Genomic DNA, 21440 nt, shown 5'->3' with positions numbered 1-21440 from the left:
GGGGGAGGGTTGGGAGGGGAACACCCATAAGGCAGGGGAGGGGGAGGGGGATGTTTGCCCGGAAACCAAAGAATTATTATTAAGTATTAAATAAATTAAAAAAAACTGAAAACAACAAAAAAATGTAAGTTAAAATTACCAATAAAAAGATTCAAAGCCAAAAAAAAAAAAAAAGGTGCCTCCACGAGATGAAATGAGAGGAGGTTTAAGGCCTTGACGGTGACCTGACAGCTACTCAAGAGTGGTTCATTGCTTTTCTACACTAAGAGGATTTAAAGCATATGAAGGAAATTGTAGTTCTGGAAACCCTGGAGGATATCGACAAGAACGGGGATGGTTTTGTGGACCAGGATGAGTACATTTTGGACATCTTTTTCCCATGTGGACAATTCCCCTATGACAGACTGGGTTTTGTCTGGGGAGCAGTTCAATGATTTCCTAGATCTGAACAAGGATGGGAAACTGGATTAGGATGAGATTCACCATTGGATCCTCCCTCAGGACTATGACCATGCACAGGCTGAGGCCTGGCATCTGGTATATGAGTCAGACAAAAGCAAGGATGAGATGCTAACCAAGGAGGAGATTCTAGACAACTGGACCATGTTTATGGGAAGCCAAGCCACCAATTATGCGGAAGATCTTACCAAAAATCATGATGAACTTTGAAAGACATTCATCTTCGTGTGGCCAATGGTCACAGGCTTCCTGCGGATGTTCTGGGTTATTGCTATATTTGTAAAGTATATAGCAGTTGCTTCCCTAAACAATGAGAAACCTTTCTAAAGCTCAAAAAAAAATCATATATTGCACCACAAACAATAATAGTTGGAGATTTAAACACACCACTTTCATCAATGGACAGATCAAGGGAACAGAAATTAAACAGAGACATAGAAAGACTAACAGAAGTTATGAAACAAATGGATTTAACTTATATTTATAGAACATTCCATACTAAAACGAAAGGATATACCTTCTTCTCAGCATCTCATGGAACCTATTCCAAAATTGACCATATAATCGGTCACAAAACAAGCCTCAACAGGTACAGGAAGATAGAAGTAATCCCATGCATTTATCAAAAAACCACAGACTAAGGCTGCTGATCAATAAGAACAAATAGGACAGAAAGCCCACATATACATGGAAGTTGAAGTCAATAACAACTTGGTCATTGGAGACATAAGAAAGAAATTAAAGACTTCTTAGAACTTAATGAAAGTGAAGATACAACATACTCAAACTTATGGGACACAATAAAAGCAGTGCAAATAGGAAAACTCACAGCTCTGAGTGCCTGCAAAAAGAAACAGGAGAGAGCATCTGTCATCAGCTTGACGGCACACCTAAAAGCACTAGAAAAAAAATTAAATAAACCCTAGAGGAGTAGAAGGCAGGAAATAATCAAACTCAGGGCTGAAATCAAACAAGAAGAAACAAAACTGAGTATCAAAAGAATCAGCAAACCCAGGAACTGGTTCTTTGAGAAAATCAACAAGATAAATAAACACTTATCCATACTAACCAGAGGTCACGGAGAGTGTATCCAAATTAATAAAATCAGAAATAAAAGGGAGACATACAACAAAATCTGAAGAAATTAAAAAGATCATCAGATCCTACTACAAAAACATATATTCAACAAAACTGGAAAATGTGAAGGAAATGGACAATTTTCTATACAGATACCAGGTACCACAGTTAAATCAGGAACAAATAAACCATCTAAACAACCCCATAACTCCTAAAGAAATAGAAACTGCTATTAAACATCTCCCATCCAAAAAGAGCCCAGGACCAGATGGATTTAGTGCAGAATTCTATCAGACCTTCCTAGAAGAGTTCATACCAATACTGTCCAAAATACTCCGCAAAATACAAACAGACAGAGCACTACCAAATTCCTTCCATGAAGCCACAATTACTCTTATACCTAAACCACCCAAAGATACAACAAACATAAAGAAAATCAGATCAGTTTGCTTTATGAATATTGATGCAAAAATGCTCAATTAAATTCTTGCAAATTGAATCCAAGAACACATCCAAATGATCATCCATCATGATCAAGTAGGCCTCATGGCAAGGATGCAGGGATGGTTTAATATACAGAAATCCATCAACGAAATTCACCATATAAACAAACTCAAAGGAAAAAAAACACATGATCATTTCATTAGATGCTGAGAAATCATTTGACAAAATTCATTACCCTTTCATTAATAAAGTCCTGGAAAGATCAGGAATTAAAGGCCCATATCTAAATATAGGAAAATGCAAAATACATCAAACCAGTACCTAACATCAAACTAAACTGAGAAAATTGAAGGAATCCCACTAAACCAGGAACTAGACACGGCTGACCACTCTTTCCCTACTTTTTCAATATGGTACTTAAAGTCCTAGCCATAGCAATCAAACAATGAAAGTAGGTCAAAGGGAAAAAATTAGAAGGGATGACGTCAAAATACTAATATTTGAAGATGATATGATAGTCTACATAAGCACCACCAAAATTCCACCAGAGAACTACTTAACCTGATCAGCAAACTGTCCGGGTATAAAATTAACTCAAACAATTCAGTACTCTTCCTCTACTCAAAGGGTAAACAGGCTGAGAAAGAAATTAGGGAAATGACAGCCTTCACAATAGTCCCAAATAATGTAAAATAACTTGCTGTTACTTGAACCAAGCAAGTAAAAAATCTGTATGACAAGAACTTCAAGTCTCTGAAGAAATTGAAGAAGATCTCAGAAGATGGAAAGATCTCCCATGCTCATAGATTGGCAGGATGAATATGGTAAAAAATGGCTATTTTGCCAAAAGCAATCTACAGATTCAATGCCATCACCATCAATATTCCTACTCAATTCTTTATAAAGGTAGAAAGTGCAATTTGCCATCATTTGGTATACCATAAAACCCAGGATAGCAAAAACTATACTCAACAATAAAAGAACTTCTGGGGGAATCACCATCTCTGACCTCAAGCAGTATTACAGAGCAATAGTTTGTATGGTATTGGCATACAGACAGGCAGATCAGTGGAACATAATTGAAGACACAGAAATGAACCCACACACCTATGGTCATTTGATCTTTGACAAAGGAGTTAAATCATTCAATGGAAGAAACATAGCATTTTTAACAAGTGGTGCTTGTTCAACTGGAGGTAAGCATGTAGAAGAATGTAAGTTGACCCATCCTTATTGCCCTGGACAAAGATTAAGTCCAAGTGGATCAAGGGCCTCCACATCAAACCAGATACACTAAAATTAATCGAAAAAAAGTAGGGAAGAGTCCCGAAGACATAAGAACTAAGGAAAATTTCCTGAACAAAATACCAGTGGCTTATGCTTTAAGATCAAGAATCGACAAATGGGCCCTCATAAAACTGAAAAGCTTCTGTAAGGCAAAGGACAGTGTCATTAGGACAAAAAGGCAACCTACAGATTGGGAAAAAATCTTGACCAATCCTGCATCTGATAGAGGACTAATATCCAAAGTATACACAAAACACAAGAAGTTAGAGTACAGAGAGCCAAACACCCCTGTTAATAAATGGGGTTCGGAGCTGAAGAAAACATTCTCAGCTGAGGAATATCGAACAGCTGAAAAGCACATAAAGAAATGCTCAACATCCTTAGTCATCAGGGAAATGCAAATCAAAACAACCCTAAGAATCCACCTCACACCAGTCAGGATGTCTAAGATCAAAAACTCAGGTGACAACAGATGCTGGCGAGGATGTGGAGAAAGAGGAACACTCGTCCATTGTTGCTGGGATTGCAAACTGGTACAAGCACTCTGGAAATCAGTCTGAAGGTTCCTCAGAAAATTGGACATTCCACTACCTGAGCACACAGCTATACCTGTCCTGGGCATATACTCAATAGATGCTCCAACATACAACAACAAACATGCTGCACTAAGTTCATAGCAGCCTTATTCATAATAGCCAGAAGCTGGAATGAACCCAGATGCCCTTCAACAGAGGAATGGATTTGAAAAATGTGGTACATCTACACAATGGAGTACCACTCAGCTATCAAAAACAATGACTACGTTCAATTCATAGGCAAATGGAAAGAACTAGAAAATATCATCCACAGTGAGGTAATCCAATCACAGAAAAACACACTTGGTATGCTGTTGGGAGCAATGGCCTTGAAGCCCTCCATTATTGATGTTATTATTATGGTTAGCATTAAGTATGACTGGGTTCATGGAAAATCCACAGCCACCTCAGAAGACTAATACAAATGTGGTGGTCAAGATGAATAATCATATGATAATGTGTGATGTTAAGATACCCAATGTCATGACCTGTAACCTTTCTGAAAAACCAACAGCCTGCTGACTAATAGATATGACAAACCTGTGATCTTTCTGACATCCTGTCAACATCAGCCAATTCCCTGACCACACGAATATTGTGTCCTTGGCGTGCGTAAATGTTTCTTACTTCACCCCTCTCTCTCTTACCTTTTTATGGTACAAATTCATCCTTGGGGAAAAATAAAATTGTCACCTTGATCAAACTCTTGTCTTGGCGTCCTTCTTCGCGTCTCTTGTCCCTCATTCTCTTCCAGGTACTCAGCACCCCTCATTGACAATATGCACTCATTGATAAGTGGATATTGACCAAAACCTCAAATTACCCAAGATGCAATCTACAGATCTCAGAAAACTCAAGAAGAAGGATGACCAAAGTGCAGATGCTCCCACTCCTTCTTAAAATGGGGAACAAAAATATCCACAGGAGGCCAAATCTAAAGCAGAGACCGAAGGAACAGCCATTCAGAGCCTGCCCCACATGTGGCCCATATATATACAGCCACCAAAACTAGGTAAGATTGATGAAGCTAAAAAGTGCTTACTGAAAGGGACCGGATATACATCTCCCCTGAGAGACACATCCAGAGCATGACAAATAAAGAGGTCAGTGCTGGCAGTAAACTACTGAACTGAGAACAGGACCCCCTTTATGGGACTTAGAGGAAGGATTCAAAGAGCTGAAGGGCTTGCAACCCCATATGAACAGCAATGCCAACCAAATAAACCACTAGCAAAAGACTATACATGGACTGACCCAGGGGTCCAACTGCATATGTAGGAGAGAATAGCCTTGTTGGGGCACCTGTGGAAGTGGAAGCCCTTGTTCTTAACAAGGTGGGACCCTCAGTGCAGGGGATTGTCCGGGAAGGGGTTTCTAAGTGGCGTGGATTGGGGGACCATACATATGGGAGAGGGCACGGCAGGGGGGCTTAAGGACCAAAAGCTGCAAAACGGAATAAGTTTTGAATAAAAAATGTATATATATTTAAAAAACTAAAATTTTAAATAATGATAATAATACTAAGAAATATTCAGAAAAAGAAACTGTGAATAAGAAAGAAATTTTAGGATTTGGAAAAAGATGAATGCCAGGTATTTGAAAAACTGTATGATCGGGTTGGGGATTTGGCTCAGCTGTAGAGCACTTGCCTAGCAACCGCAAGGCCCTGGGTTCGGTCCCCAGCTCCAAAAAAAAAAAAAAAAAAAAAGAAAGAAAAACTGTATGATCATGGTAAACACTTTAATATACATGAGAAATTTTTTTACATGTTAATGAACTGCATCTTTTGTTTAAATAGTGAATGGAAATCCAGTCCCTTCCTGGCTGTGAGTCTAGGTATCCAGATGTAGTGGAATTCATTATTTGTTGGTCCTGAATCTTTGAGTCTGCTTCTAACACAGCTTATGCCAAGGAAACTAGGCCAAGGTGATATCTAAGCCATTGACCAAACTATCTGGACTAACAATCACAGGTGAAATCCCACCTTGTAAATGGGAGGAGAGGAATAAAAGATACCTTTAAGGATTTAAAAAAGATGAAATGTACCCAAAAAAAATCCAATAAAAAAGTTTAAAATAAAAATAACTTAGGAAATACAAAATACTGGGGTGCCACTCCACAATCATGATGTGTTTCTTCTGTGATAGCTTACAGGTTAATTTACTTCTCTATGACTGTTTTCTTATTTCAAAGTAAGTAATGGCATCATCTGTGGAGTGGATGGTGAGAACAAAAGCTTTGCCTAACTTGAATAATCGATCCCTCCTGAGCATGTGCTTAACATTCTAAGCACACGGAAATTTCCTGAGGGGATTAAAAAACAAAATCCAAACATGAAACAGGAACGACAACGATGTAAAAACATTCTGCACTCTGGGTATGAAGGCATGTTGCAACTTTAATCAGCTTTGTAGGTATTTCTAATAAACACACAAAGAAACAAAAATCCTATCACAGTCCTAGCAGTTGCATCCAACAAAGAGAGAGCTGTGAGGTAGTGTGTGCTGCTTCTTTCCCCAGATACACCTGGGCCTCAGGCCTGCACCCAGTGAATTGGACCAAGAGCAGCCAGGTTGAAATTCCTGCTGCCATGGCAGGATTCTGCAGGAACATTTCCCTTTGACAACAAGGAACCTGTGTGGAGGAGACCGCTTGGTGAGTCCTCAAGGACTCTACATGTCCTATTCTACAGGGAGAAGCCCTGCCAGGTCTTTGGCAAGGCCAGCCATTTGTATGGGGAAGTCTCTGGTCCTGTGGCAGAGAACGAGGAATGGCAGAAAGAATGGCAGCGCCACTGAGATCAAAGGATAACCCTTCTAGGCCTATGACCTCCTAATTAATTTATCTTTCACCCGATGCCCTATTCACATTTTCTTAATCTCATACAACTGTGATCTTGATGAGAACTGGGCTCTTGTTTTCTTAATCAGTTCTTTGTTGTAACAGACCTTTTTAACTTACTCCAGCCCCTGAGACTTATTCATACCTTCTGTATGCAGTAGGACCCTTGGTGGGACTGTCATCTCGAAAATAGAAGGTTCGGTAATCCAAAAGATTGGACTCCAGTTTACCTCAGGCCAGGAAAGAAGTCAGCCACCATTAGTAAAAGAGCAAGGGAAAAATAACATAGGAAAAACAAGTGGCTTAATCAGTAGAAAAGATCCTCAACTTCTAAGGCCCGCACATCTGCACCCCTCTCTTCTGAGCTTTGTATAGTGATGTTGTATAACTCCAGATGGTAGTAAAAGGGAGAGTTCTTCCCAGAAAGGTCAGACATGATTTTCACTCTTACATCTCTGAGGTGGGCTGGCATTATAGCACACATTCATGTTGAATTATTATAACACCTATGATAAGAAGACAGAATCCGTATATCACAATGCCAAATAGCCTCCCTCCTGAACGTATGGACCCATTAAAATTGAGGTTCAACCTGAACTCAGACCATTCCACTCCCTTCCCGTCCTCCTGATTCTTATGTTTGCTACAAGTAAAAGATCATGTTGTAGTCCCCAATATTCTCATGCCTAGACTTGTCTATTCACGGAGAAGGATATTGGAGAAGTGATGGTTATATAGTTACAATGTAGTAACACAAGGTCCAGGTTGACATTTGCTCACTGATGTCCAATTTAATTGTCTTGTTATATTTGAGAAAGGGAGGATGTCCTCCATAATATATAAAACAGAGAGAAATTTATTGTTTTATATATGCTCTGTAGTTGATCCCTATGTTCCCAAGGAAAAGGAGTTTTTATTGCAAAAAAATAGGATTATAGACCATTGATTTTGTGAAATACATGGATATGTAAATGGAAACAAGGTCGGCTTTCAAGGACTGCACAGTAAGCAAATATTTCCAGGTTTTATACACTCAGAGGAATAGAAGAAATATATTGGCCTCCAGAAAATGGGAAAAAGCTTAGAAATCGAAATACATGTCACATGCATTGTCTCGAGTAGTAGATTTACTTTTAAGAAAAATCTCCCTCCTCCTTGGTCCCTAGAGATTTGGGTGCTAAGAAAAATCTGTTCTCCAATTCAGGGTTGTAAGAAACCCTCCACAGCAAAAGCATTGTTGACTTCTAATGAAGCAGAGAGACATATCTAGCTTTGAAATAGAGGTTGCCAAATGGTATTCCCAGTGACACATGGGAGACTGGAGGAAAGGGTCCCCACAGAAATTCATCAGTGTGGGGAGAGCTGGTTAGTAGGTAGGCCATAGAATTTTCCAGTGACATCACCAGTAAGCCGTTCACTGGACACTCTATTGTATCTAAGAGATCCCTAGAATCTTCTGTGATGTCACCAGTGTTGTGGTGACACCAACTGCCTTTGGGATATTCCTTCAGTTCCCTTTGGGTTCACAAGCAGGCATGTTTCGCCAGCTGCTCAGGCTATTTCGGAAGGAAAGTGTTGATCAAGGAGAGACCGCACCAGGTCAGAGGGAAGCTGACCCCCTCTCTAGTGAAACAGGAAGGAGGAAATCATTCTTGGGAAGGCTTGGTGAGTCTTGGGCAGAGTTGGGGAACATCCTCAAGGAGGTAGGTTTGAGATGTGCCTTCTAAGACTAGGCCTTACAAGCAGGAGCCTTGGGATTTTTCAAAGGCAAACCAAGAGTCAGGAGTTCCTGATCTTTAATTTGAGAGAAAGCCATAAAGTTGTAAGACTTCAGTGTCTTTTCTTGAAGCTTTTTAACTATGAGTGTCAATGATTGGCAGGAGGAGGCACTGTGAGATTAACAATGTAACCATCCATGTTTGGGAGTTGAAGCACTTCATCCTCTAGATTACTGTACGTTACATAAGTCTTGATGGCGAGAACAAGGAAGGATGCACCCCTAGTCATGAATTGAGTTCTCAGACACTTTGGGCTGGACCACACTTGGTTAGAGCTTGATGGTGCTAAACATTATGAAGTCATTATGAACTCCAGGATTATCTGCACCACATCTGATATAACAATGTCGCAGATGTTTATGTCTCAGTCATATTATAACTTTCAGTGCCACGGGTTGTGTAATAGTGAGTGTGGCACGTGTATGGCATTAGAGGTTGGGAACAGGGACATAGCTTAAGAATCAACCTTTAAGAAAGCTTTTCTGCTCTTTCAGGGATTCACCCAGTCTCTACCATTTCCCCTTCCTCAACCTCCTTTTCGGATTCAGAATGATCTATTCTGCCCATTGGTTCAAATATGCAAATTCACTTGGGTTTATCTGTCTACAGGTTTTGGTAGGAAGGCATCATCCCAAAATGTCATCAGTCAGCAAGAGGAGTGTCTAAAGGAACTGGAGGAACTCAAATTTGAAATCCAGAAGTGTCAATTCGAGAGGGATGAACTTTATCAAATCCTGGATCTTTATATCTATGATCAGTGGGACCACAGGTAGTCATTATGCCCAGTAACCTGTTCACTGTCTTGCGCTCTCTCTCTGCTACCTCAAGATTTACTCATAGCACGAGAGAGTTTCACCTCTCATCCTGGATTTGAAGGAGATTTGGCAGGCATTTGCTTGTGAGATGAGCTAGGTGCTGTGTGTTTAGGGTCAACCTCTTTTGTACTTGACCCTGAGCCTCTTGGATTAGCATTGGTTCTGTCAACAGCTAGAATGACCTTGTCACACTTGCTGCAACTGTGTGTGTGAATGAAATGCCTGCACGTCATCACTCTTTCCTCTGAATTTGTTCATTATACACTGATTCTATGGCACCTCCATGGATGTAGTTGGAATTCTAAACGTGTTTGGATATGGGTTGGTGTGTATATATGTGGCAGTATTTGTTGGTGGTTTACTCTGGATCAGGAGGTCTGGGACCTTTGATGGGGTCTGAGGATTTGTTTGATCAACAGTTTGCAGGTCATGATAGTGATTAGTACATGGAGGCCCACACTGATCAAAAGAGCACTTTGCTCCTTCTGTATACCTTGGTGGCACACAGGACTCTCCTGAGGGGAGGAGGTGCTATAAATCCTCTTCCCTGTCAAACATAGTTATGCCCTCTGGGAATTCATGTAACGATAGAAACCAAGGATTGAGTATACCTGCTTTCAAAACAAGAGAAATGTCATCACAGCTTTCTCTTGGGCCCAAAGCTGTGGCACAGACTGGAGGAATCTTCTTCCTGAACTAGTGAATTCCATCATGCTTACCTGGCCAGCTCTTGATGGTCAGGTCCCTCCAACTGGTACTGTGACTCTGTTGTCCTGTGCCCAGGATAATAAACTTAACCAGTACAAATACTTTGAAGGAGCAAGTATGTGGAACATACTGAGTTTAAGTAATAGAGAGAACAGTCTGATTTTACCTAATTTGTTTCACCTGCTTTGATCTTTAGTTTTTTTATTTTTTTAACTATCCAGGGATTGTTTATTGTGACCTAGAAATGGTCACTGTGGTCTTGACAGTTGTTATTCCCAAACAGGGAGCTCTCCGGCTCTGCCCCCTCCTATATAGTGAGTCTTTGCAGAACCATATCTCTCAGGATTCCAAGGAGTCCTTATTTCAAAACAAATGTTTGCTTATTTACATAGAAATATTTTCTGTGGATTGAGTCTCATTGTTGGGTTTTGGTCTGGTTTTTGAGTTTGCCATTTTCTTCCCTTCCACTATTCCTTGAATTTGAAATTTTTTATTATATATTTTTATTTACATTTCACCTAATTCTGAAATCGTGAGTTCAAAACATTATTTGTTCCTTTGGCCATGACCTAACCCAGGCTGCATGTCGAATTGCCAGTCCTTCAATCTGAACATGAGACGAGAATGATGGCTATGCAAATGATGACCAACTCAATAAGTGATGCCATGGAGAGGTACAAGAGGCTCATACAAGTGAACAGTTCCTACCAGTGAGTCGCTGACAGAGATGAGAACCCAGCACTAGGCAGGGAATGCTTCTGTCCTGTATGACTTTAACAAAAGTCAGGGCTCTGGTTCCATGGTGTTTGACTCTTCACAAGAAGGCTGCCTCCTGGCAAGGGTCTTAGATTTGTAGCTCTTGGACTCAGTTGTCCTACATGTGAAGGGTGTAGAAGACCCTCCAATTGTTATTTTCCCCGTTAAAGTTCCTCTAGATTGAAAAGGTTTGCACCATGATGGGAATATCAATCAACTCTGAATCTCTAGGACTCTGACAGGAGATTTAAAGATCTGTGATCCATGAGAAACACATGGAAAGAGTCTATATCTATTGGGTCTTCAACTACCACTCAGAGAGGCTTTCCCCACAACGTGAAGATGGTTTCACCATACCATGGACATACGAGCTCCCTTATGGACCATCTCTTCTTCCTTGATTTATATAAACCGTCTTAGTGTCAGGATTTTCAGAAGTACTTTGATTCATGTGGAATGTGGATTCTGGATTTGACCTCCTCTAATTGGTGCTAACTTGCATAGTGTGGCTCTATTCTGGGGATTTCTGAGGATGAGGACCCTTGAAGGGATGATTGGACTTGTAGGAGTGACAGGCAAATAGAAGCTGGCTGGGATTTACCATTTTTTGTTTGTGGTTCAGCATCAGGCACTCCCAGCTCCTGCGTGAACAAGCTCAATTGAAGAACAATATACAGATTTTGCTAAATGAGAAGAGAGAACTGCTGGTGGAGCAGACTGAACTGCCAGCATTCTCTGTGGAGACAAAAAGGCTCTGTGAAGAGGCCGGAATGAACATCTGTGACCCCAGTGCCACGCAACAGCAGGTAGGGTTAGGCCTCAGGGTCAGGTTGTCCTCAGGTCTTACCATAAACATAGACAAACCAATGTAACTGTCTATTGACTGATCCATGTCCTGACCTAGGTCTCATCCAAGTGTTCATTCATGTGATGGTTTACAAGGCTTTCTGTGGAGATAGCCCCTTTTCAAGAAACTGCATGTTTGGAAAGCAAATGCTCCTGCTCTTCGAGAATCTGCACTTCATTAAGGGAGATAGGTTGATCACACAGCAGAGCACTACATGCCATTATGTATGGAGGGTGCTATGTGGGAGCCCCTCTTTAGACTAGAGCAGGGCTTTGAGGGATGAAGCAAAAGCCCAGAGCCCATTTTCTTTACAGGGATCGTGTGAGACTCAGGAAGTAAGTAGTTTTCAAGGAGGAGAGCCTGGTGGAAATGCCAAAGAAATGGTTCTCATTGTCATTTGTGGTGGCTTTTGTTCTTCCTCCCCTCATGTCCCTGTATATGAAGATGGTGACTTCATGCTTCATAGATCTTGGGTAACTACAGAGCCTGTGTATCAGCATGTCAGTCCTGTCTTATTTGAGTGCTCCTGGAGAGTTCATAACTGGGCCTTAGAACCTGAAGCTGTTTAGAAGAGCAAGGATGTGGAAAAGGTTTCTCAAAGGCTGAGGGTTGGTATGAGAGACTTGAGACTTCAAGAACAAAGTTATCCATATGTACCCCCAATTCTCACCAAGAAAGTTGCATTGCTGTGCTGACCTGCATCTTAGGGAGCATGTGGGGAGGCCAGTTCATGACATGCAGTTTTGTCCAGTCATTATCTAACTTAGTCCTTTAAGCCTAGGTCTCTCAACAAACATGAAGCTTCCTGTTTTGTGCTGGCCAGCAGTCTTTGCATCATTCGTCCAGTTCCAAGATGAGCCCCCTCTCTTATTTGTCTCAACACATTCTTAAACCATTCAGCTATTTTAAAAATAAGGATTAGATTTCTTCACTTTACCTGAACAGAGTTATCCCCCGGGAAGATTCTGGATTGTCTTATTGTCTTCACCATGATATTGCATGGAATCCTAGAGTGCAACCCTCTGCTGACATTGCTTTGCTGACTATATCATGGGCACTGCATTCTTTCAGGATAGATTCCCTCTCAATATTGTACACAGTGCTGCATTTCAGAAAATTCACTGTATGTTATTTATTTAGCCTTTTTCTGACTGACATTGAGGTTGTTTTAATACCACAGGAACTCTAATGTGATCAAATGTTCCTGGGAACTGACCATGAGTCACTGTCTCCTCTGGTGCTTCCAAAGTCTTCTATGAAGGAAACAGAGTAGTTTTAGTGAGGGGCCTATGATGAGTCAGCATAGAGCTTGATGGAGTCTTTTCCTAGAAATCTCTCTTGGGGATTTGATGTTGTGTTGTTTAGGCTATCTGTGCAGAACATGTAACTTACTTGTCGGACCAGCAAGTATCTGCATAGAAAGGTTTCCTGAAGTGGAAATGAGTACAGGCCAGGGCAGCACATCTTACTTGTGTCTAAGAGACTTGTACACAGCATTGTTCCCACTAATTCCTCACTCAACAGGAAATGTGCTGCATAAGAGCAAAGTTTTCATTTGTGCATGCAAGTGTGTATCTGTGTGTCTGTGTTTGTGTGTGTGTTTGTGTGTGTGTGTGTGTGTGGTGTGTGTGTGGGTATATGTGTGTGTGTGTGTGTGTGTGTGTGTGTGTGTTTGCAGTAGTGAACTTATGTTTCCCTCTATTTCCAAGTTTCATGAGAAAAGTACTCTAAGCGTTCACTTTACATCCATGAAACATGAAATAGAGCTGCCCAGTCATTTGGCATCTCCATCTAGCTCTGTACAGCAAAAGGACACTTAAATTACTAATTTATTGTTTCCAAAAATTTCAGAATGAATTATCTTGTGAAGTCTGGGGGAGGAGTGGAAATATGTTCAAGTGAGTCATGTTTCACAGGGGTAACAAATGGTACAGGCCTAGAGCTTGCAGGTCCCTTTTTGTTATGGTGTAGAAGCAGGACAATAAAATCCTTTAGAAATGCAACCCCCAAAAAGAGGACACAAAAACACCTCTAAAGTTAGATTTTCAAGTGATTAGGGGCAAAACTACTGATCTGCATTGAAATCCTTTGGAGCACATCAAAGGAATGGAGTACTGGGAGGTAAGGGCAAGGCTTCTCTAGAAAAATCCATGAGTTTATTCTGCTTCTCTGTTCTTTGTGAATTGTGAAAGCCCACTGGAAGGTTATGTCACTCACTGTGTCTTCTCCAAGGTTGCTTTCCACATTGCCTGCTACCATTTCTTTCGAGCTACCTTGGCACACTACAACTTCCCCATGGAGTTTGGCTTGGATTTTATTCATTGAGAATTTGAGTTGCTTGGAATTGTATCGTCATCCAGAAAAAGTCCCATAGCTATGCTGTGGTGCAAGAACAGGGCAGTTTCAGGAACCCCTTTAGGTGTACAGATAATCCAAAGCGCTCCTCTATGTTATCTGTGTAGCATTCTGCAAGTGCTGTCGATCAACATCATTTTCTCTCAGTTAATTTCAGCCTCAATGGGTTAGGAGAAATGATGAGCTTCAAATGGGTCTGACAGTGTAAGAACAGGTAGCCCTATGAGAAGCCATGTTCAGAAAGTGGAACAGAAGTTTTAGTTAACCCAGTGATTCCACAACAAGGAGTAGGTATTGCCATTGCAACTAGGGAGCATCAATGTTGTAGTGGTCCCAGAGTAACCTTGAAGGAGAATCTATCCAGACGTCCATCAGCCAAGGAGTGAAAGTGTACCATACGATGGAGCCCTTCCCTAGATTCTGATTCAGTGTGAGATAATCCATGCAAGCGTTTACTTACTTATTCAAATTATCTGTGGAACAATCACATTACGGGGAGAAAATTTGTTGATTTGGATCCTGGTTATGGAGATTTCCTATGATTCTAGCTTTGGGCATGAAGTCACTCAGGCTATGGTAAAGACAGCTCCGATTAGAAGAAGTTGCACACTTTGGGGAAAGTCTGAAAGAGTGAACAAGAACAAGAGTCTAGTCCACCACCAATATATGATCCTTTGCTGAGCAACAAGACAGCTCTACACAGCCTTTGGGACTTGCTAAACCAGATTGTTAATGGGGAAAGAACCCTGAGTCTATGACGGTTTATGGGAGGACAGCACATCACTGACTGAGCTGTCTATAGGTCTGGCCACTATGTACATATCCCAGTCAACATTTGTTTTTATGCCTCCAGCGAATCCTGGGGAATCTTTACATTAAGCATTAATGTTCAGGTAGGAACACAGGCTGGAAGAAGCCATTTGAATATCCTTTCCCTATATAAGTACCCGTTTTGGGTGAATGACCACCTACATGGATTTCAGCCTCAGGCAGCTAAAGAGCTACTCAGAGTATAGTTCTGGTACAGTTCATGTGAATTTTGCCCATGAAACAATATATATGATCCTCTGGATTTCTTGCTATGTTCTACTCCTTTCTTCCTGTGATCTCTCCGGAAAGATCTGAGGACATTTTCTCTTCTGTCCTCTCACAAATTGCCTTACACTAGCCATAGACTTACAGGGGTGCTGTTCTGTTTCTACATCATAATCACCTTTAATGTCCATGTGTACGCTGGGAAGATTTACATGGAGCACATTCTCAGTGATTACAGGATCTATGCAGTGAGCATGAATTTGAAGTGAGATGGCTTCTCTGTGTATTTGCAGACTCAGTGGTTACAAATGGAAACTAGACGGGTTCCTTCAGTGCTAACATAATCAGAAATTTCACCTCAATTCTGGGCATGTTCTCCAGAAGGAATCCACATGGTATTCTACGTTGCTCATACCTCTCTTGAACTCAGATTCAGACATAGCTACAATGTTATTATTCAATGTCATATACCTGGACCAGTGGGAAAAAATGCTCATTTTTCTCTTAATCCCAGCACAGTGCATAGTCCACAGTTCAAATTCCAGCAGTGTTAAAAGCTGAGATATAAATCCAAGCGCAGGTACTCTATGTCACTTGGGGATGCAGGGACTGACCTCAGCTGACAAGTCATGCTGGATTGTCCAACTGAATAGAGCTGATGTAAGAGGGAGAGCTGAATTGACAACCACTCAATAAATCTTTATTCCCTTGCTCTGCTAGGTCTGAAATTCTCCAGCAGAAACTCGAACATGACACAGACCAGGATAAGATCTCCCTTGGAGAGAAGAGCTACAGGAGGAGAACTAAGTGTGCACAGCAAATACACCACTATTGTGTCTCATCTGTACTGTCCATAGCAATTGTGGACTGCATTTTCCTCCTTTAGTTTAACTTCTTTGGATTGAATAGGCCGTACTTTCACCTCAGCCTCTCCAACAAATGTGCACTTTTTGAGGGACTCAGAGAAGTGCTGATGCACATCAATCAAGAGCTGCTGGTCATCCAGAAAGACTGTGCATGTGTAAATTTGTACTTGTCCTGATGGGTCATCCAGAAGAGTTTCATGGAGATCAGTTCACAACATTGGAAAGACTTTGTGACAAAGTCTGTAATATCATTTATACTCAGTATTGGTAGGCTTTTTCCTTAATACCCCCACTCCAACAAAACAGACCTACTTCCACTCCTCTCGAAAAGATTGTTACCATCACTAACTGCTTGTCTACTATGTCTCCAAGGCAAGCCACAGGCTATATGTCTATTCTGCAAAAGGAGCAGCAAAAGAATGCTTAGCGCAATTCTTCTATTTAAAGTTTGGTTAATTTTTAATTGTTTTGGTTATTTGGTTTTCCTTCTATTCATTTGAAGATTTATTATTTATCTGTTGTTGTTGTTTTCTTCATTTGCTTTTCTATTTTGATAAGGATATAGACTGTATATATTGACTACCTGCATCTGGTTACTATCAAGTAAATTGGATGTATTCTGGTCAATAAAGGAGTAATCTTAAACTCTTCACTCTTAGGAACCTTCTTTATTGATCATTAGTGTCAACATCTGAAGTCCCACAGCTATCAGGGAGGGATGGATCTCTGCATTCTCATGGGGACTGGGCATCAAATCACTTCCCAGTCAGACTGAGATTCACAGGCATTTATACAGTCACTGTGCACTGTGTTTCCAACTCTGAATTTCAACTTCATCATGCATACATTACCCACTGTGTATGCTTGCTGTCAAATATATAGTTACCTGTAAATTATACTCTGTCGATGAGAGTTTTGACCAAATTAATAGGATAAACATTAATTTTTCTGTAACACCTCCCAGGACATATAAACATGGTACAAGGGAGTTTAAAGCCATCGGGAATCCTGCACCCAAATCCCGGGGCAGAAAATGCTGAACACCCAGGAATGCAGATAATCCTGAGACCACAGTAAAGAAAGCCACTTCTGACCAGCTCTGCCCACATCTCTGGCCCAATATTAATCTGCATGGTGCCTCTGGAAACAGGAATAGAAGAGCAGTCAGTGGCAGGAACCTGCTTGGTCCAGCCTGGACCCAGAACATACCTGGGCCCTGAGCATATTTGAAGAAAACCATAGGCATACAATTCTCTGTTTCCTGACTGTGGCTTTTTTTTATTCGAAGCTCAAAATACCATTTTGTTGTTGTTGAATTTTAATTGGGTATTTTTCATTTTGAATTCAAATGTTATTCCTTCCTTGTTTTCCAGAAATAAGTCTGAATACCATCGCCCTCCACCTCTGCTATAAAAGTATTACCTTCACCAGCCATCCACTTTCCCAGCCTAGGCAGGACCAAGGGCTGTTCATTCCATTTGTGCCCAAGAAGACCATCCTCTGATACACATGCAGATGAGTCCATGGCACAGTCCCTGTATAGTGATTGGGTAGTGGTTTAGTCTCTGGGAACTCTGCTTGGCAGGCATGGTTGTTCTTATGGGGTTGCAAGTCCCTTCAGCTCTTTCAATCTTTCTGTAATTCCTCCAACTGAGGTCCAGTTCTCAGTTCAATGGTTTGCTGCTAGCATTCGCCACTGTATTTGACATGCTCTGGCTGTGCCTCTCAGGAGACATCTATATCCAGTTCCTATCAGCCTGCACTTCTTAGCTTCATCCACCTTATCTAGTTTGAAGGCTGTATATGTATAGGCCACATGTGGGGTAGACTCTTGAATGGACATTCCTCTAGGCTCTGTTTTAAACTTTGCATCCCTATCACGTCAATAGGGATTCTTCTTCTCCTTTAAAGGAAGGAGTGAAGAATCAGCATTTTGGTCATCCTTCCTGAATTTCATTTGGTCTGTGAATCTTGGAGAATTTGAGCATTTGGGCTAATATCCACCTATCAGTGAGTGCATACCATGTGTGTGTTTCTGTCATTGGGTTAACTCACTCAGGATGATATGTTTTAGTTCGTTCTCTTTGCCTATGAATTTCATGAACTCATTGTTTTTGATATCTCTGTAGTACTCCATTGTGTAGATGTACCACACTTTCTGTTTCCATTCCTCTGTTGAAGGGCATCTGGGATCTTTTCATTTTCTGACTATTATAAATAAGGCTGCTATGAACATGGTGGAGCATGTGCCCTGTTGTATGTTGGAGCATCTTTTGGGTATATGTGCAAGAGAGGTATAGCTGGGTCCTCAGCTAGTGCAATGTCTAATTTTCTGAGGAACCTCCAGACTGATATCCAGAATGGTTGTAGCAGTCTGCAATCTCACCGACAATGGAGGAGTGTTCCTATTTCTCACATCCCTGCAAGTATCTTCTGTGGCATGAGTGTTTTATCTTAGGCATTCAGACTGGTGTGAGGTGGAATCTCAGGGTTGTTTTGATTTACATTTCCCTTATAACTAAAGATGTTGAACATTTCTTTTGGTCCTTCTCAGTCACTCCATATTCCTCAGCTATGAATTCTTTGTTTAGCTCTGAACTGCAATTTTTAATAGGGTTATTAGTCTCCCTGCAGTCCAACTTCATGAGTTCTTGTATATTTTGGATATTAGCCCTATATCAGTTGTAGGATTACTAAAGGTCTATTCCCAATCTGTTGGCTGCTGTTTTGTCCTAACCACAGTGTCCTTTGCCTTACAGAAGCTTTGTAGCTTTATGAGGTCCCATTTGTCTATTCTTGATCTTAGAGCATAAGCCATTCGTGTTTTGTTCAGGAAATTTTTTCCAGTGTCCATGTGTTCAAGATTCTTCCCCGCTTTTGCTTCTATTAGTTTGAGTGATCTGGTTTGATGTAGAGGTCCTTGATCCACCTGGACTTAAGCTTTACACAGGGCAATAAGAAGGGGTTGATTTGTACTCCTCCATATGTTGACCTCCATTTGAACCAGCACCCTTTGCTAAAAATGCTATCCTTTTTCCACTGGATGCTTTTGTCTCCTTTGTCAAAAATCAAGGGACCATAGGTGTGCCGGTTCATTTCTGGGTCTGCAGTTCTATTCCACTGGTCTATCTTCCTGTCTCTGTACCAATACCATACAATTTTATCACTAATGCTCTGTAAACTGGTTGAGTTCAGGGATGGTGATTCCCAGGGAAGTCCTTTTATTGTTGAGGATAGTTTTAGTTATCCTGTGTTACTTGTTATTCCAAATGAATTTGCAAATTGTTCTGTCTAACCCTATGAAGAATTGGAATTGAATTTTGATGGAGATTGCATTGCAACTGTAGGTCACTTTGGGAAAATGGCCATTTTTACTATCTTCATACTGCCAACCCACGAGCATGGGAGATCTTTCCATTTTCTGAGATCTTCTTCAATTTCTTTCTTCATATCATGAAGTTCTTGTCACACAGATCTTTCACTTGTTTGATAAAAGTCACACTGAGGTATTTTTATATGATTTGGGACTATTATGAAAGGTGTCATTTCCCTAATTTCTTTCTCATCTTTTGTGTAGAGGAAGGCTACTGATTTGTTTGAATTAATTCTATACCCAACCACTTTGCTGAAGTTGTTTATCAGGCTTAGGAGTTCTCTGTTGTAACTTTTGGGGTGTCCCATGTATACTACCCTATCCTCTGCAACAGTGATATTTTGACTTCTTCCTTTCCAATCTGTATCCTTTTGACCTCCCTTTGTTGTCTGAGTTCTGGCTAATGCTGGGGACAACATACAATGGAGACATCTTAGTAGCCCGCAGTAGCTTTTTGTAAAAACTGGTTGTTTCCATTTCTCCAAACCTTAGCCCTGGACAACGGCTGTATAGATTCATTTGTGTGTGACTGCCTATCAGTTGGCCTTGGTGTGCACAATTATTGTATTATATCTGACTTTCCTACTTCTTTCTCCTTCTGCTCTGGTGAATTCTGTGAAACTAGATGTTCGTTGATGTTATTATTCTTAGACAATTGGAAATTGATGCATAGGGGCACAGCACAGCACAGCCCTAGTGGCCCTGGTGGATACTGTGTATTCTCATCTTGGAAAAAAATGTAATAACTGCAGAATTGTAGTTCTAGATTAGGGTTTTACTTGCAAAGACAGCTTGAAGAAAATAAGAGAAAATGAATTAGAGCCAACATTGGGACCCTAAGAAAGGAAAAAGTTATTGAAGTTAGGAAGTAAGTTTTACATAATATTATAGACTGGTTAAGGAAGTATAGAATATATAAAATAATATACTAGTAAACTAAGTCTAACTACTGGAACCCTTATGAGAGTCATTGTGTGCAAGGAACAGAACGCTAGTGGAATTAGTGTGCTAAGGGTTACCTTGATTCTTTCTGGCCACTGCCTGGCAGTTTTGCCTATGTCATTTATCATTAGAGTGTCACAGGAAAATGCAATTTGCTGACCTCAGAGCTTTGGACTCTGAAGTATAAAAGTAAAGAATTAAAGTTTAAATAATGATAAGTTTACAATTATTATTATATTGGCCACAGGCCTGGGTATAGGGGAAGCCTGAAACTTTGGGGAACAGTTGTAATTCTTAGGTCTTGGTGGGATGTAGTCATTCTTTGCATCTGATTTGGCAATGATTATAAATCTCTTTTTTCTACCCGCTTTTGGATTATTAATAAAGGACTGGGGCAAGAGAAAGGCTACAGAACATGTGAAGAGTAAATGAGAGAGAGCATGAGGGAGTGAATGAGAGAGTAAATGACAGAGCAAATGTAAGAACAAATGTGAGAGTGAATGAGAGAGCATGAGAAGAGCATGTGAAGAGTGAGTGGAGAGAGAATGTGATAGTGAATGAGGGAGCTAATGAGGGAGCGAGTCTGAGAACAAATGTGAGAGCCAGGGAGAGAGCATGAGGAGAGCATGTGAGAATGAGTGAGGAGAGAATGTGAGGTGTGTGTGAAGACTGTGTTTGTGCGTGACAGGAGAGTGCATGTGCTGTGTGTGAGATATATGTGAGGTGTGTGTGAAGATCGTGTGTGTGCATGACAGGAGAGTGCATGTGGTATGTGTGAGATATGTATGAGGTGTTTACGAAGATTGTGTGTGTGCGTGACAGGAGAGTGCATGTGCTGTGTGTGAGATATGTATGAGGTGTGCATGAAGACTGTGTGTAAGTGACAGGAGAGTGCATGTGCTGTGTGTGTGACATATGTGTGAGGTGTGTATGAAGATTGTGTGTGTGCATGACAGGAGAGTGCATGTGGTGTGTGTGAGATATGTACGAGGTGTGTATGAAGAGTGTGTGTGAGAATGAAAGGGTAATGAACAGACGTGTGCAAGATTGTGGGAGTTTGAGAAAAGAAAACTGCAATAAAAAAATCGGAGTGCACAAAAGAATGCAGTGTGTGTGCAGCCTCAAGCTGAGAGAGAGAGAGAGAGAGAGAGAGAGAGAGAGAGAGAGAGAGAGAGAGAGAATGACTTTAAGACATGAAGTTGCCTATCAGTTTGTACCCAAAGAGGAGTCTGTGGATATGTATTATGTGCCTTCCAGATAACCCTGCTTCCAGGTGAGAACT

At 40.9% G+C, this 21440-nt stretch overlaps 1 long non-coding RNA gene across 1 annotated transcript; it reads left to right on the top strand.

Annotated features, from left to right (window-relative positions):
* Positions 1-7562: 7562 nt before the first annotated feature.
* On the top strand, positions 7563-16492 carry LOC134480495 (uncharacterized). The gene is made up of 3 exons (XR_010054922.1): positions 7563-9230; positions 10563-11546; positions 15698-16492. It is a non-coding gene; the product is annotated as an uncharacterized LOC134480495 (long non-coding RNA).
* The last annotated feature ends 4948 nt before the right edge of the window (positions 16493-21440 follow it).

This window comes from Rattus norvegicus, chromosome 9, assembly GCF_036323735.1.
Source record: "Rattus norvegicus strain BN/NHsdMcwi chromosome 9, GRCr8, whole genome shotgun sequence".
Lineage (NCBI taxonomy): Eukaryota > Metazoa > Chordata > Mammalia > Rodentia > Muridae > Rattus > Rattus norvegicus.
This window is presented reverse-complemented; position numbering and strand designations above follow the sequence as displayed.